Source organism: Aristolochia californica, unplaced genomic scaffold (assembly GCF_029961685.1).
Source record: "Aristolochia californica isolate CCGP_79_NKW_82.1479 unplaced genomic scaffold, dmAriCali1.0.hap1 SCAF_4, whole genome shotgun sequence".
In the NCBI taxonomy this organism is placed as follows: domain Eukaryota; kingdom Viridiplantae; phylum Streptophyta; class Magnoliopsida; order Piperales; family Aristolochiaceae; genus Aristolochia; species Aristolochia californica.
The window spans coordinates 13332951-13347566 of record NW_027182103.1 but is presented as its reverse complement, the minus strand read 5'-3'; the positions used below and the strand labels follow the sequence as shown (position 1 = coordinate 13347566).

Genomic DNA, 14616 nt, shown 5'->3' with positions numbered 1-14616 from the left:
CACCAGAAGTCAAGTTAGGAGCTACCATGGCCTATCAGGGTGAACCATTACAGTTACCTGCAGCCGGTGAGGGATTATTCTATCCCATCCCACTTCACATCACCTTCTTGCATTATTTTTCCACCCACTACTGCCGCCAATTATGAGTTGAAACTTGGTGTGATCCAACTCCTCCCTACATTCTATGCATTGGAGAAGGAGGACCCTTTTTACCACGTCAAGGAATTCTTAGATATTTGTGCAACTTTCAAATTCCAGAATTTCTCAGATGACTCTATCCGGTTAATACATTTTCCATTTTCACTTAAGCATAAGGTCAAGTCTTGGCTTTACTTCATGGGACACATTAGTTACAAAATTTTTATCCAAGTATTTTCCCATTCAGAGAACTACAACCCTTAGGAGAGAAATCTCCAACTTTATGCAACAGGAGGGTGAACACTTTTATGAGGCTTGGGAGAAATGAAAGGATTTGATCCGTAGGTGTCCGCATCTTGGGTTTGAGAAATGGCATTTAGTGCAATACTTTTATCAAGGTCTTACACCCCAGGTTAGATCCATGGTCGATGCAACGAGAGGTGGGAGTTTGATGGGTAAGAGTGCTAGTGAGGCGTGGGACTTCTTTTAAATGTTGAGTGATCAATCTCAGCAATGGGGTTCATCATTTAATGTTGATAGGAGATCCCACGAAGCCAACAGAGGGGGTCTCTATGAGGTTAGTGAAACACCCATGCTCATGGCCAAGATTGAGGGGTTGACTAGAAAAATTGATGCCCTTATGGTGTCCAAGAGTTCACATGCTCATAACCCATCTACTGTCTGTGCCATATGCTCTAGTTCATCTCATCCCACACAAATGTGTCCATCTAGTTCATCCTACCCGTTGCTCATTGAGGACTTGAATGCAGTCCAGATTTTTCATAGACCAAACCGGAACGATCTTTTTCGAAAACATATAATCCGGGTTGGGCTAGGCACCCAAATTTCTCATGGTCAAAGATCCCACAGGTTGGGGGTCCTCCAGGGTTTACTCAACCCCAAGCTCCTCGCCCACACTTCACTCAACAGCCATTGATTCCACCAAAACCTTCACTTGAGGATACACTTCATTTATTCATGCACAATACATAGTCCTTCATTGCTAAACTTGAAATGCAAGTGAGTCAGTTGGCCAACCACATGAGTGAACTGGCACAAAATAGACTCCCGAGTCAAACCATTCCTAACCCCAAAAGCACATATGAGAGTGGGTCGAATTCCAATCCCCACCACAAGCAAGCCAAAGCCATAACCACCCTTAGGAGTGGTTGTGAGTTGAACAATGGGGTAGGGATCATTAAGTCTTAGGAGTCAAAGGATGACAATGGGGACACATCATTGAGTGAAGAACCTCCAAGTTCTCCACCAACAGTGAGGCAGATCCCTAACCAAGTCCCACCAGCTCCTTATCCGTAAAGGTTATCGGGCCCACCTAGGAAAGGAGATAGCATGCATGAAACGTTGGAACTATTTAGTAAGGTTCACATTAACATTCCACTTCTTGATGCTATTAGGCAAGTCCCTGCTTATGCCCGATTTTTGAAAGACCTTTGTAGACAGAAGAGAAAACAACATGTTAACAAAAAGGTCTTTCTTATTGAGAATGTAAGCTCAATTCTGAAGCACATCACTCCTCCTAAAGTTAAAGATCCTGGATGCCCCACAATTTCATGTGTCATTGGTGAACATACCATCCAAAGAGCTCTTCTTGACTTAGGGGCCAGTGTGAATTTGCTTCCTTTCTTTGTGGACCAACAATTAGGTTTGGGGGAATTGAAGCCTACCCCCATCACACTTCAACTAGCTAACCGTTTTGTCAAGATACCACGAGGAATAGTTGAAGATGTTTTGATAAAAGTGGACAAATTTTTGTTCCCGGTTGATTTCATTGTTCTTGATACAGAACCAGTAGTCAATGTGACCAACCAAATTCCTATCATCCTAGGACGTCCCTTCTTAGCCACATCTAATGCTGTCATTCATTGTAAAAGTGGTGAGTTGGAGTTGTCTTTTGGAAATTTTAAGGTCTCGTTGAATGTGTTTAATGCCAGGCACCACCCACTTGAGTCTAATGATCTGAGTCCTGCATTTAAGATAGAGACTGTTATGTTTGATGACGAATCCACTCTTGAATCTTTTGAGTCTTGCATAAAATCTTTAGACATGGACTATTATGATGAGGAAACATATTTCCGAGAGGTTGACTCTTTACTCAGGTCTGTACCTCTGTTGGAGGAAGCTTATGAGGTTGTCACAACTGATCATCCACAGGATCTTCATCTTGACTTGGACAAACGTCTTGAAACTTCCAAACTAGATCTTAAGACACTTGCTTCCACGTTAAAGTATACGTTCTTGGGGCCCATGAACTCATTGCCAGTCATTATTTCCTCTGATTTGAGTACTAAGCTGGAGGAACAATTGACTGAAGTTTTACAAGTACACAGAGAGGCATTGGGGTGGACTCTTGATGCCTTAAAAGGGATTACCCCTTCATATGCATGCATCATATTCATTTGGAGGAGGGGACTAAAGCCTCACGAGAGATGCAATGTAGGTTAAATCCCCATATGCTGAAGGTTGTGAGAGAAGAAGTCATCAGGTACCTTGTGACAGGCATCATTTTCCTATTTCTGATAGCACCTAGGTGAGTCCAATTCAAGTTGTCCCTAAGAAAGGAAGGACAACGATAATGAAAAATGAGAGTGGTGAATTGATTCCCACAAGAACTACCACCAAGTGGCATGTCGGTATTGACTATAGAAAACTTAATTCTGCCACTAGGAAGGATCACTTCCCACTACCTTTCATTGATCAGGTGCTAGAGCGATTGGCCGACCACAATTTTTATTTCTTCTTAGATGGATACTCCGGCTATAATCAAATTCCCATTGTTCCAGAAGACCAGGAAAAGATCATTTTCACGTGTCTGTTTGGCACCTATGCTTACAGACGCATGCCTTTTGGTTTATGCAATGCGCCCGCCACTTTCCAATGGTGCATGATGAGTATCTTTTCTGACACGATTGGTGACTTTTTAGAGGTCTTTATGGATGAATTTTTCTGCGTTTGGCTCTAGTTTTGATATATGTCTGCACAATCTTTCACTCGTATTGTCCTGTTGCATTAAGTCCAATTTAGTCTTGAATTGGGAGAAATGCCACTTCATGGTAAAAGAAGGAATTGTTTTAGGACATGTAGTGTCTGAGCGGGGTGTAGAAGTGGACAAAGCCAAGGTTGACCTAACTTCCAATCTACCAACACCTACTTCTATGAAGGGGGTGCGTTCTTTCCTTGGCCATGCTGGGTTTTATAGGCACTTCATTAAGGAATTTAGCAAAATTTCTTGTCCTTTGATGAATTTGCTTGCACAAGATGTTGCTTTTGCCTTTGATGATGCTTGTATTCATGCTTTTGAGACACTGAAGAAATTTTTGTCCACTGCATCTATTGTCCAACCCCCTACTTGGTCTTTGCCTTTTGAGTTGATGTGTGATGCCTCTGATTATGCATTGGGGGCTGTTTTGGGGCAAAAGACGGATAAAATTCCCTGTGTCATTCAGTATGCTTGCCGCACTCTTCATGATGCTCAATTGAATTACACTACCACTGAGAAGGAGTTGCTAGCTGTTGTGTTTGCCTTGAACAAATTCAGATCATATCTGTTAGGGTCAAAGGTTATAGTGTTCACTGATCATTCTGCTTTGAAGTACTTATTATCCATCAAGGACACTCTCTCTCGCTTGATTAGATGGATCTTGCAATTGCAGGAATTTGACCTTGAGATTCGAGATAAGAAGTGTTGTGAGAATGTTGTTGATGATCATCTATCTAGGATCAATGTAGCACCTCAGGAAGGATTCCTTCCTTTAAATGGTTCCTTCCCTGATGAACAACTTCTCCAAGTATCCCAGTTGCCTTGGTTTGTTGACATAGTCAACTATCTTGTAACTCGTAAGATTCCTTATTATTGGAGTAAACAAGATCGGTTGAAATTATTTTCCCAAGTCAAACATTTTTTTTGGGATGACCCTTATTTGTTCAAGGTGTGTCCTGACCAAGTCATTAGGCGTTGTGTACCTAAGTAAGACTTTGCCAACATTCTTGAATTTTAACATTCCCACGCATGTGGTGGACATTTTGGTCCTAGAAAGACCGTGGCTAAAGTCTTGCAATGTGGTTTCTATTGGCCTTCATTATTTAGAGGTGCCCATATGTTTTGTCATGTGTGTGATAGATGCCAACGGACTGGTTTTTTGTCTAGGAAGAACATGATGCCTCTTAACCCCATTCTTATTGTTGAATTGTTTGATGTGTGGGGTATGACTTCATGGGTCCTTTTCCTGTCTCGTTCGGCTATCAATACATCCTTGTTGCTGTTGAATATGTCTCTAGATGGATTGAAGCTATTGCATGTAAGACAAATGATAACAAAGTGGTGGTAAAGTTTTTAAAAGAAAACATCTTTAATCGGTTTGGTACCCCTAGAGCGATCATCAGTGATGGGGGATCTGATTTTTGTAACAGAGCATTTGAGACCTTATTAAAGAAATACTCTATCACTCATCGGGTGTCCACTCCATACCACCCGCAAACTTGTGGTCAAGTGGAAATCTCTAATAGGGAGATCAAACGGATTTTGGAGAAGTCGGTTTGCTTTGATAGGAAAGATTGGTCAACTCGATTGGACGATGCTTTATGGGCCTATCGAACTGCTTATAAGACTCCTATTGGGATGTCTCCATTTCACCTATTGTTCGTTAAAGCATGTCATCTACCTGTTGAACTTGAGCATAGAGCTTATTGGGCCATTAAGGTTTTGAATTTTGATTTGACTCAAGAGGGTGAGGAGAGGAAATTGCAATTGAATGAGTTGGAGGAGATACGTCATGATGCTTATGAGAATGCCAAACTGTATAAGGAGCAAACAAAGCTTTTACATGATAAATCTATTTTTTGCAAGTCTTTTACTGTTGGGCAGAATTTTTTACTTTATAGCTCACGATTGCATTTGTTTCCAGGGAAGCTAGGATCCAGGTGGTCCAATCCATTTGAAGTTACACAGGTGTTTCCTCATGGCACTGTTGAGATCCGCAATCATGGAGAAGGGTCGGTCTTCAAAGTTAACGATCAGAGACTCAAACCGTATCTTGAGAATGTCCCCACACCGGAGGAGGTGATGGTGATTTGCTTGGAGGAACCTGTCCTTTCATCTTGACTACGTCAGAGTCTTGCTTACAACTATAAATTTAGCACATTGTGGGCAATCCCTACGTTTCTATCCCTTTGTACATTACAATTTTATTTTTGGTTTATTCATTCTTATTGGGATAACCTTTGGTGTACTCTGGTCTTGATTGATTTGAGGTCCCCCGACGATGCCACCCCCGTCATGGACTCGGAGTACTCTCCTGCTGGCTGAGAGCATAAATGGTTCCGGTAGTCGATGACCAGACTTTTGGTCCCTAGTTTGAGAGGTCTGTACTCAAACAACCGTTCTGGGATTGACCAGTTCGATCTTGAAGTATTGAATGAAAACCTTATGGTGAGTAACTTAAGGACTAGTTTTCAGTGCGTGATTCCTGCTGCCTTCAGTGGCTAGTCACACAGAGATTTCTTCAAAGTGTGATGTGGGATAGCGGTTTTATCTACGGATGATTACCTATGGGTATGGCTGATACAAGTAAACCTTCTTCGAGGGAGACTATGTATCATTCCTAGGTTTCTTTATTGACTCTTCGGTATTATTGTTGATGAACAAACACATATGGTCCCACCTATGGATTTAGGAGCCCTGAGGGAGCTTAACCCTACTCTGCTGGAGTATAACTAGCTAGGCTGTGAGCCAACTGGAGTAGTAGCTGCTAGAAGAGAAAACTGGCACCAGAACCGACGTTAAGGCCAACAATAAATTGTCTAGTAAATCAGATATTTTAGTGATTGTTAGTTGGTTTGGTTGATGATGTGTCATGCTCTAGGTTTGGGGGTGTTTGCTAATATCTCTTTTCCTTGCACTGTTTTGGCTTTGCTTTACTTCTTGTGTGGCAATGGAGCATGTGGTTTCCATGAGGTTTATTATTCTTTAGATGTTATTTCTTTTTGTAGTCGTTCTAGTGTTTTAACTTTTCCCCGTTGAGGACAATGTCAGGTTTAGGTTTGGGGGGGGGGGGGGGGGGGGTGGGGAAACGACTCTTTTATGTCTTAGCAATGATTTTCTTTTGATTTTTGTTCGTGGTTTTCAAATTACTCCTCTTAGTATGTGGTTAACTTTAGTAGAGTTAAAATAAGTTGATCAAATGTGTTTCAAAAATTTTCGTAAAACTGTGTAGAATATGCCTATTAGAAATCTGATATCATTTGTTGTGATCCATGAGAATTCAGTGGGATAACTTACTATTGCATTAGACTTGGAACTTAGTTGCATATGAGAACATGTAAATCTAGTGTTGATCTATGTTAGTCTGAATAGTCTTGTACGCCTGTTTGAACTCATTCCTTTTTATCTCTTAGTGAAATTCCTTTTTGTAATGTATGAATGCAAATGGAAATGCTCTTGCTTGCAAAAGACAAATAACTTCAGAAACAGCTTGGGCAAACCCAGGGACATGCACCGGAACAGTCGGTTACATAAAAATAAGTGCATGTACAGTGAAGACGAATACAAAATGGTGGTAGTAGCAAAAGTATTCAGTGAAACAAAAATTACGCTGGTAATAGCAAAAATGCATTGGTAATAGCGTAAAATGGGTCTAAATCTGGATGCAATGAGTTTCCTTAACTTTGATGATGAATTGTAACTTGAAAGAAGTTGCAAGTCAAGATTGAAATTGGTATACTTCTTTTGTGAGATTGTAAGACAACAAGCTTACTATACTATTTTCTCTTAATTGTGATGTGACCAGAATTTTATTGTTATTTGTTGCCTCTTTGTTCTGTTGAAGTAATTGCTTATGGGTCACATTGGTTCAGGTGGAGTAACAATGAGTGTATTTGGATTGATAATGTGCTATATTTTACACAGGTTTTCAAATTGAGCAGGGTTTCAAATGATTTTCAGATATTTTACGATACTATGTGTTAGTCATATGCTAATGAGGAGTAAATTTTCTTCACTTTTCTTTTTATATTATTGATTTAGATGAATTTTGTGGGTAAATTCCATGCAAACCCTCACGAGACACAACTCGTCCACTACTGTAAAGTAGGGGTTTAGCGGCTTGTTGCATGGCTAAATGCAATTGTGTTCCCTATGAAAGTAGCATTTTATTTTCCTAGGCTTCATTTTGGTTCTATTGTTGTTTTGCTAGGGACTAGCAAAGATTTAGGTTTGGGGGTGTGATAGATGCTAGATTCTGACATGAGAACTAGGTTAATTATAATAGAATTGCCCTTATAATTGTGTTATAGGTGGTTATTTATTGGTTTTAAAATGAAACGTACATTTATTGAATTTGGCATTAATCACTATCTATATTGCATATTTTTCTCTCCTGAATTATATTTCACTGTTTTTAGGGTTTATTTCTACCTGAAATGATTTTTATAGATTCAATTATGGAATTTCAGGAGAATTTTGGTGGAGAAGGAGATATTTACCAAAATGCCATTAGTGAAAAGGAGGTGATTTTTTTTAGGGCAAATCGTATTGAAAAGCCAGTACCGTCGACTGAAACAGAGGGAGACCATCGACCAAAATAGGGGAGGTCGTCGACCAAAAGTAGGGAGACCCGAGAGGATTTCCAGCCATCATTTGCCGCACCACCGTCGTCCACCGCCATCCGGCAACCGAGAACAAACCCGAGGAGATTGTAATTTAGGTTGGATTTTGGTATTTTAATCTGATTTCTATCTTTCACTCTATGCGCCCGAGAGGAGCTTGACGCAAGGATTGAGAAATTGGACTCGTGATTACGTGGCGCTTGAGAAAGGCACGAATCGTGCTAAAATCTAGAGTTGATAATTTTAGCATCATCGCAATAGGAAATTTATTCTCTGCATTCTATTGTAATCTGATCTATGTCATTCACTCTAGGCGCCCGAGAGGGGCTAGACGTAAGGATTGAGATTTTGGATTCGTGATTACGTGGTGCTCGAGAGAGGCACTAATCACGGTAAAATCCTGAGTTGACGTTTCCTGTTGTGCAAGTAGTTAATAAGATTATTGCTTGATAATTTAGGATATAATTAGTGTTTAGTTCAGATTAATTAATCATATTTGGTTAGGTTAGTTGACTGAAGGATATACAAAATTCAGTCCTCCATGTGGATATGACCCTCGCTCCCCACTTGATTACATGAACGATTCGTAAGCTTGCGACGTATAAAAGCCGATGTAATTAAATTTCACATCAACAACCACCTAATAGCTTGGTGGAATTTCATAGGAAAGAGACTACTAACTGATCCTAACATGTTTTAAATGTGGTGGATATGTATGCCAGGAACATGTTGAGGATGCAAGTGACCTAATGATCCAAAAATTTCAAGGAGTAGAAAAAATTAAATTCTCAAGATAATGTGTGGTTGGATATTTACCAGAGCCAAACAACCCACTTTTTGTCTATCCTTAAAAATCACAGATACTTTTAGAAATTATCTCTATCAGCATTTGTGAAATTCCATTTTGGATGTTCAATTTTTTTTTTCAGATCCAAACTTGAGTTTTCACTCTCTCCCATTTTTCTCGTAAACAAAAAAGATATAAGGCAATTAGAACGCAACAAAATGAAAATTTCAGAGTTTATATATGCAAAGAAATTGAAAACTATAACAAATGTAAGTGAAGAAAATTACTTAACGCACTAAAAATGAACTCCAAAGTTTTGTTATCCATGTTTGGGACATTGCACTAGTACAACCCCTAATAGCTTGGTGGAATTTTATAGGAAAGAGACTTCTAACTGATCCTAACATGTTTTAAATGTGGTGGATATGCATGCCAAAAACAAGTTGAGGATTCAAGTGACCTAATGATAAAAAAATTTCGAGTAGAAAAAATTAAATTCTCAAGTTAACTTGTGGTTGGATATTTACAACAGAGCCAAAGAAACCAGTTTTTGCCAATCTCTAAAAATCACAAATACTTTTTGGAATTATCTCTCTCAGCATTTGCATCATTTCAATTTTGGATGTTCAAATTTTTTTTTCAGATCCAAACTTGAGTATTCACTCTCTCCCATTTTTCTCGTTAACAAAAAAGATATAAGGCAAAAAGATCACAACAAAATGAAAATTTCAGAGGTTTTGTATGCAAAAAAATTTGAAAACTATAATAAAAGTAAGTGAAGGAAATTATTTTATGCACTAAAAATGAACTCCAAAGTTTTGTTATCCATGTTTGGGAAATTCCACTAGTATAACCCCCTAATAGTTTGGTGAAAGTTTATAGGAAAGAGACTTCTAACTGATCCTAACATGTTTTAAATGTGGTGGATATGCATGCCAGAAACATGTTGAGGATGCAAGTGACCTAATGATCCAAAAATTTCAAGAAGTAGAAAAAATTAAATTCTCAAGATAACGTGTGGTTGGATATTTACCAGAGCCAAACAACCCACTTTTTGCCTATCCTTAAAAATCACAGATACTTTTTGAAATTATCTCTATCAGCATTTGTGCAATTCCATTTTGGATGTTCAATTTTTTTTTTCAGATCCAAACTTGAGTTTTCACTCTCTCCCATTTTTCTCGTAAACAAAAAAGATATAAGGCAATTAGAACGCAACAAAATGAAAATTTCAGAGTTTATGTATGCAAAGAAATTGAAAACTATAACAAATGTAAGTGAAGAAAATTATTTCACGCACTAAAAATGAACTCGAAAGTTTTGTTATCCTTGTTTGGGAAATTCCACTGGTATAACCCCCTAATAGTTTTGTGAAAGTTTATAGGAAAGAGACTTCTAACTGATCCTAACATGTTTTAAATGTGGTGGATATGCATGCCAGAAACATGGTCAGGATGCAAGTGACCTAATGATCCAAGAATTTCAAGGAGTAGAAAAAATTAAATTCTCAAGTTAACGTGTGGTTGGATATTTACCGGAGAGCCCAACAACCTACTTTTTCCTATCCTTAAAAGTCACAAATACTTTTTTGAATTATCTCTCTCAGCATTTGGGCATTTCCATTTTGGATGTTCAAATTTTTTTTTAGATCCAAACTTGAATTTTCACTCTCTCCCATTTTTCTCGTAAACAAAAAAGATATAAGGCAAATAGATCGCAACAAAATAAAAATTTCAGAGTTTATGCATGCAAAAAAATTTGAAAACTATAATAAATGTAAGTGAATAAAATTATTTTACGCACAAAAAATGAACTCCAAAATTTTGTTATCCATGTTTGGGAAATTCCACTAGTACAACCCCCTAATAATTTGGAGGAATTTTATAGGAAAGAGACTTCTAAATGATCCTAATATGTTTTAAATGTGGTGGATATGCATACCAGAAACATGTTGAGGATGCAAGTGACCTAATGATCAGAATATTTCAAGGAGTTGAAAAAATTAAATTCTCAAGTTAACGTGTGGTTCGATATTTACCGGAAAGCCCAACAACCCACTTTTTCCCTATCCTTAAAAGTCACAGATACTTTTTAGAATTATCTCTTTCATTATTTGTGCATTTCCATTTTGGATGTTCAAATATTTTTTTGAGATCCAAACTTGAGTTTTCACTCTCTCCCATTTTTCTAGTAAACAAAAAAGATATAAGGCAAATGGATCGCAAGAAAATGAAAATTTCAGTGTTTTTGTATGCAAAAAAATTTTAAAATAAAATAAATGTAAGTGAACAAAATTATTTCACGCACTGAAAATGAACTCCACAGTTTTGTTATCCATGTTTTGGAAATTCCACTAGTACAACTCCCTAATTGCTTGGTGGAATTTTATAGGAAAGAGACTTCTAACTATTCCTAACAAGTTTTAAAAGTGGTGGATATCCATGCCAGAAACATGTTGACGATGCAAGTGACCTAATGATCCAAAAATTTCAAGGAGTAGAAAAAATTAAATTCTCTAGTTAACGTGTGGTTGGATATTTACCAGAGAGCCAAACGATCCTCTTTTTGCCTATCCTTAAAAATCACAGATACTTTTTGGAATTACCTCTCTCAGCATTTCCATTTTGGATGTTCAAATTTTTTTTTCAGATTCAAACTTGAGTTTTCACTCTCTCCCATTTTTCTCGTAAACAAAAAAGATATATGGAAAATAGATCATAACAAAATGAAAATTTCTGAGTTTATTTATGCAAAAAAATTGAAAAATATAATAAATGTAAGTGAAGAAAATTATTTCACGCACTAAAAATGACCTCCAAAGTTTTGTTATCCATGTTTCGGAAATTCCACTAGTACAACCCCGTAATAGTTTGGTGGAATTTTATAGGAAAGAGACTTCTAACTAAACCTAACATGTTTTAAATGTGGTGGATATTCATGCCAGAAACATGTTGAGGATGCAAGTGACCTAATGATCTAAAAATTTCAAGGAGTAGAAAAAATTTAATTCTCAAGTTAACATGTTGTTGGATATTTACCGGAGAGCCCAACAACCCACTTTTTGCCTATCCTTACAAATCACGAATACTTTTTTGAATTATCTCTCTCAGAATTTGTGCATTTCTATTTTGGATGTTCAAATTTTTTTTTCAGATCCAAACTTGAGTTTGCACTCTATCCCATTTTTCTCGTAAACAAAAAAGATATAAGGCAAACAGATCGCAACAAAATGAAAATTTCAGAGTTATTGTATGCAAAAAAATTTGAAAACTATAACAAATGTAAGTGAAGAAAATTATTTCACGCACTAAAAATGAACTCCAAAGTTTTGTTATCCATGTTTGGGACATTGCACTAGTATAACCCCCTAATAGCTTGGTGGAATTTTATAGGAAAGAGACTTCTAACTGATCCTAACATGTTTTAAATGTGGTGGATTTGCATGCCAGAAACGTTGAGGATGCAAGTGACCAAATGATCCAAAAATTTTAAGGAGAAGAAAAAATTAAATGCGCAAGTTAATGTGTGGTTGGATATTTACCAAAGAGCCAAAATCCCCCCTTTTTGCCTGTGCTTAAAAATCAAAGATACATTTTGGAATTATCTCCCTCAGCATTTGTGCATTTCCATTTTGGATGTTCAAAATTTTTTTCATTTCCAAACTTGAGTTTTCACTCTCTCCCATTTTTCTCGTAAACAAAAAAGATATATGGCATGTAGATAGCAAAAAAATGAAAATTTTAGAGTTTATGTATGCAGCAAAATTTGAAAAATTTAACAAATGGAAGTGAAGAAAATTATTTCATGCACTAAAAATGACCTCCAAAGTTTTGTTATCCACGTTTGGAAAATTCCACTAGTACAACACCCAAATAGCTCTGAGGAATTTTGTAGGAAAGAGACTTCTAACTGAGCCTAACATGTTATGAATGTGGTGGATATTCATGCCAGAAACATGTTGATGATGCAAGTGACCTAATGATCCAAAAATTTCGAGTAGAAAAAATTAAATTCTCAAGTTAACGTGTGGTTGGATATTTACAGCAGAGCCAAAGAAACCAGTTTTGGCCTATCTTTAAAAATCACAAATACTTTTTGGAATTATCTCTCTCAGCATTTGTGCATTTCAATTTTGGATTTTCAATTTTTTTTTTCAGATCCAAACTTTAGTTTTCACTCTGTCCTATTTTTCTCGTAAACAAAAAGATATAAGGCAAATAGATAGCAACAAAATGAAAATTTCAGAGTAAATGTTTGCAAAAAAATTTGAAAACTATAATAAATGTAAGTGAAGAAAATTATGTCACGCAGTAAAAATGAACTCCAAAGTTTTTTATCCATTTTTGGGAAAGTCCAATAGTACAACCCCTAGTAGGTCTGACGAATTTTATAGGAAAGATACTCCTAACTGATCCTAAGATGTTTTAAATATGGTAGATATGCATGCCAAAAACATGTTGAGGATGTAAGTGACCTAATGATCCAAAAATTTCGAGTAGAAATAATTAAATTCTCAAGTTAATGTGTGGTTGGATATTTACCAGAGCCAAACAATCCACTTTTTGCCTTTACTTGAAAATCACATATACTTTTTGAAATTATCTCTCTCAGCATTTGACCATTTCCAGTTTGGATGTTCAATTTTTTTTTTCAGATCCAAACTTTAGTTTTCACTCTCTCCCATTTTTCTCGTAAACAAAAAAGATATAAGGCCAATAGATCGCAACAAAATGAAAATTTTAGAGTTTATGTATGCAAAAAAAATTTGAAAACTATAATAAATGTAAGCGAAGAAATTTATTTCATGCACTATAAATGAACTCCAAAGTTTTGTTATCCATGTTTGGGAAATTCCACTAGTACAACCCCTATGCTTGGTGGAATTTGATAGGAAAGAAACTTCTAACTGATCTGAACATGTTTTAAATGTGGTGGATATGCATCCCAGAAACATGTTGAGCATGCAAGTGACCTAATGATCCAAAAATTTCAAGGAGTAGAAAAAATTAAATTCTCAAGTCAACTTGTGGTTCGATATTTACCAAAGTGCCAAACAACCCACTTTATGCCTATCCTTAAAAATCATAGAAACTTTCTGGAATTATTTCTCTCAGCATTTGTGCATTTCCATTTTGGATGTTCAAATTTTTTTTTCGGATCCAAACTTGAGCTTTCACTCTCTCCCATTTTTCTCGTAAAATAAAACCATATTAGGCAAAAAGATTGCAATAAAACTAAAATTTCAGAGTTTATGTTTGGAAAAAAATTTGAAAACTATAATAAATGTAAGTGAAGAAAATTATTTCACGCACTAAAAAAGAATTCCAAAGTTTTGTTATCCATGTTCGGGAAATTCCATTAGTACAACCCCCAAATAGCTTGGTGGAATTTTATTGGACGGAGACTTCAAACTGATCCTAACATGTTTTAAATGTGGTGGATATGCATGCCTGAAACATGTTGAGGATAAAAGTGACCTAATGATCCAAAATTTTTATGCAGAAGAAAAACTTAAATTCGCAAGTTAACGTGTGCTTGGATATTTACCAGAGAGGCAAACAACGCACTTTTTGCCTATCCTTAAAAATCACAGATACTTTTTTGAATTATCGCTCTTAGCATTTGTGCATTTCCATTTTGGATGTTCAATTTTTTTTTTCAAATCCAAACTTGATGTTTCACTCTCTCCCATTTTTCTCGTACACAAAAAAGATAAAAGCCAAAATAGATCGCAAAAAAAATGAAAATTTCAGAGTTTATGTATGCAACAAAATTTGAAAACTATAATCAATGTAAATGAAGAAAATTATTTCACGCACTAAAAATGAACTGCAAAGTTTTGTTATCCATGTTTGGAAAATTCCACTAGTAGAACCCCCTAATAGCTTGGTGGAATTTTATAGGAAAGAGATTTCTAACTGATCCTAACAGGTTTTAAATGTGGTGGATATTCATGCCAGAAACATTTTGACGAAGCAAGTGACCTAATGATCGAAAAATTTCAATGAGTAGAAAAAAATAAATTCTCGAGTTAACGTGTGGTTGGATATTAACCAGAGAGCCAAAGAACC

General features: G+C 36.6%; 1 non-coding gene across 1 annotated transcript; it reads right to left on the bottom strand.

The window, feature by feature from the left end:
* Positions 1–394: 394 nt before the first annotated feature.
* LOC137964359 (small nucleolar RNA R71) lies at positions 395–501 on the bottom strand. Its single transcript, XR_011115555.1, has one exon. It is a non-coding gene; the product is annotated as a small nucleolar RNA R71 (small nucleolar RNA).
* Positions 502–14616: the final 14115 nt, after the last annotated feature.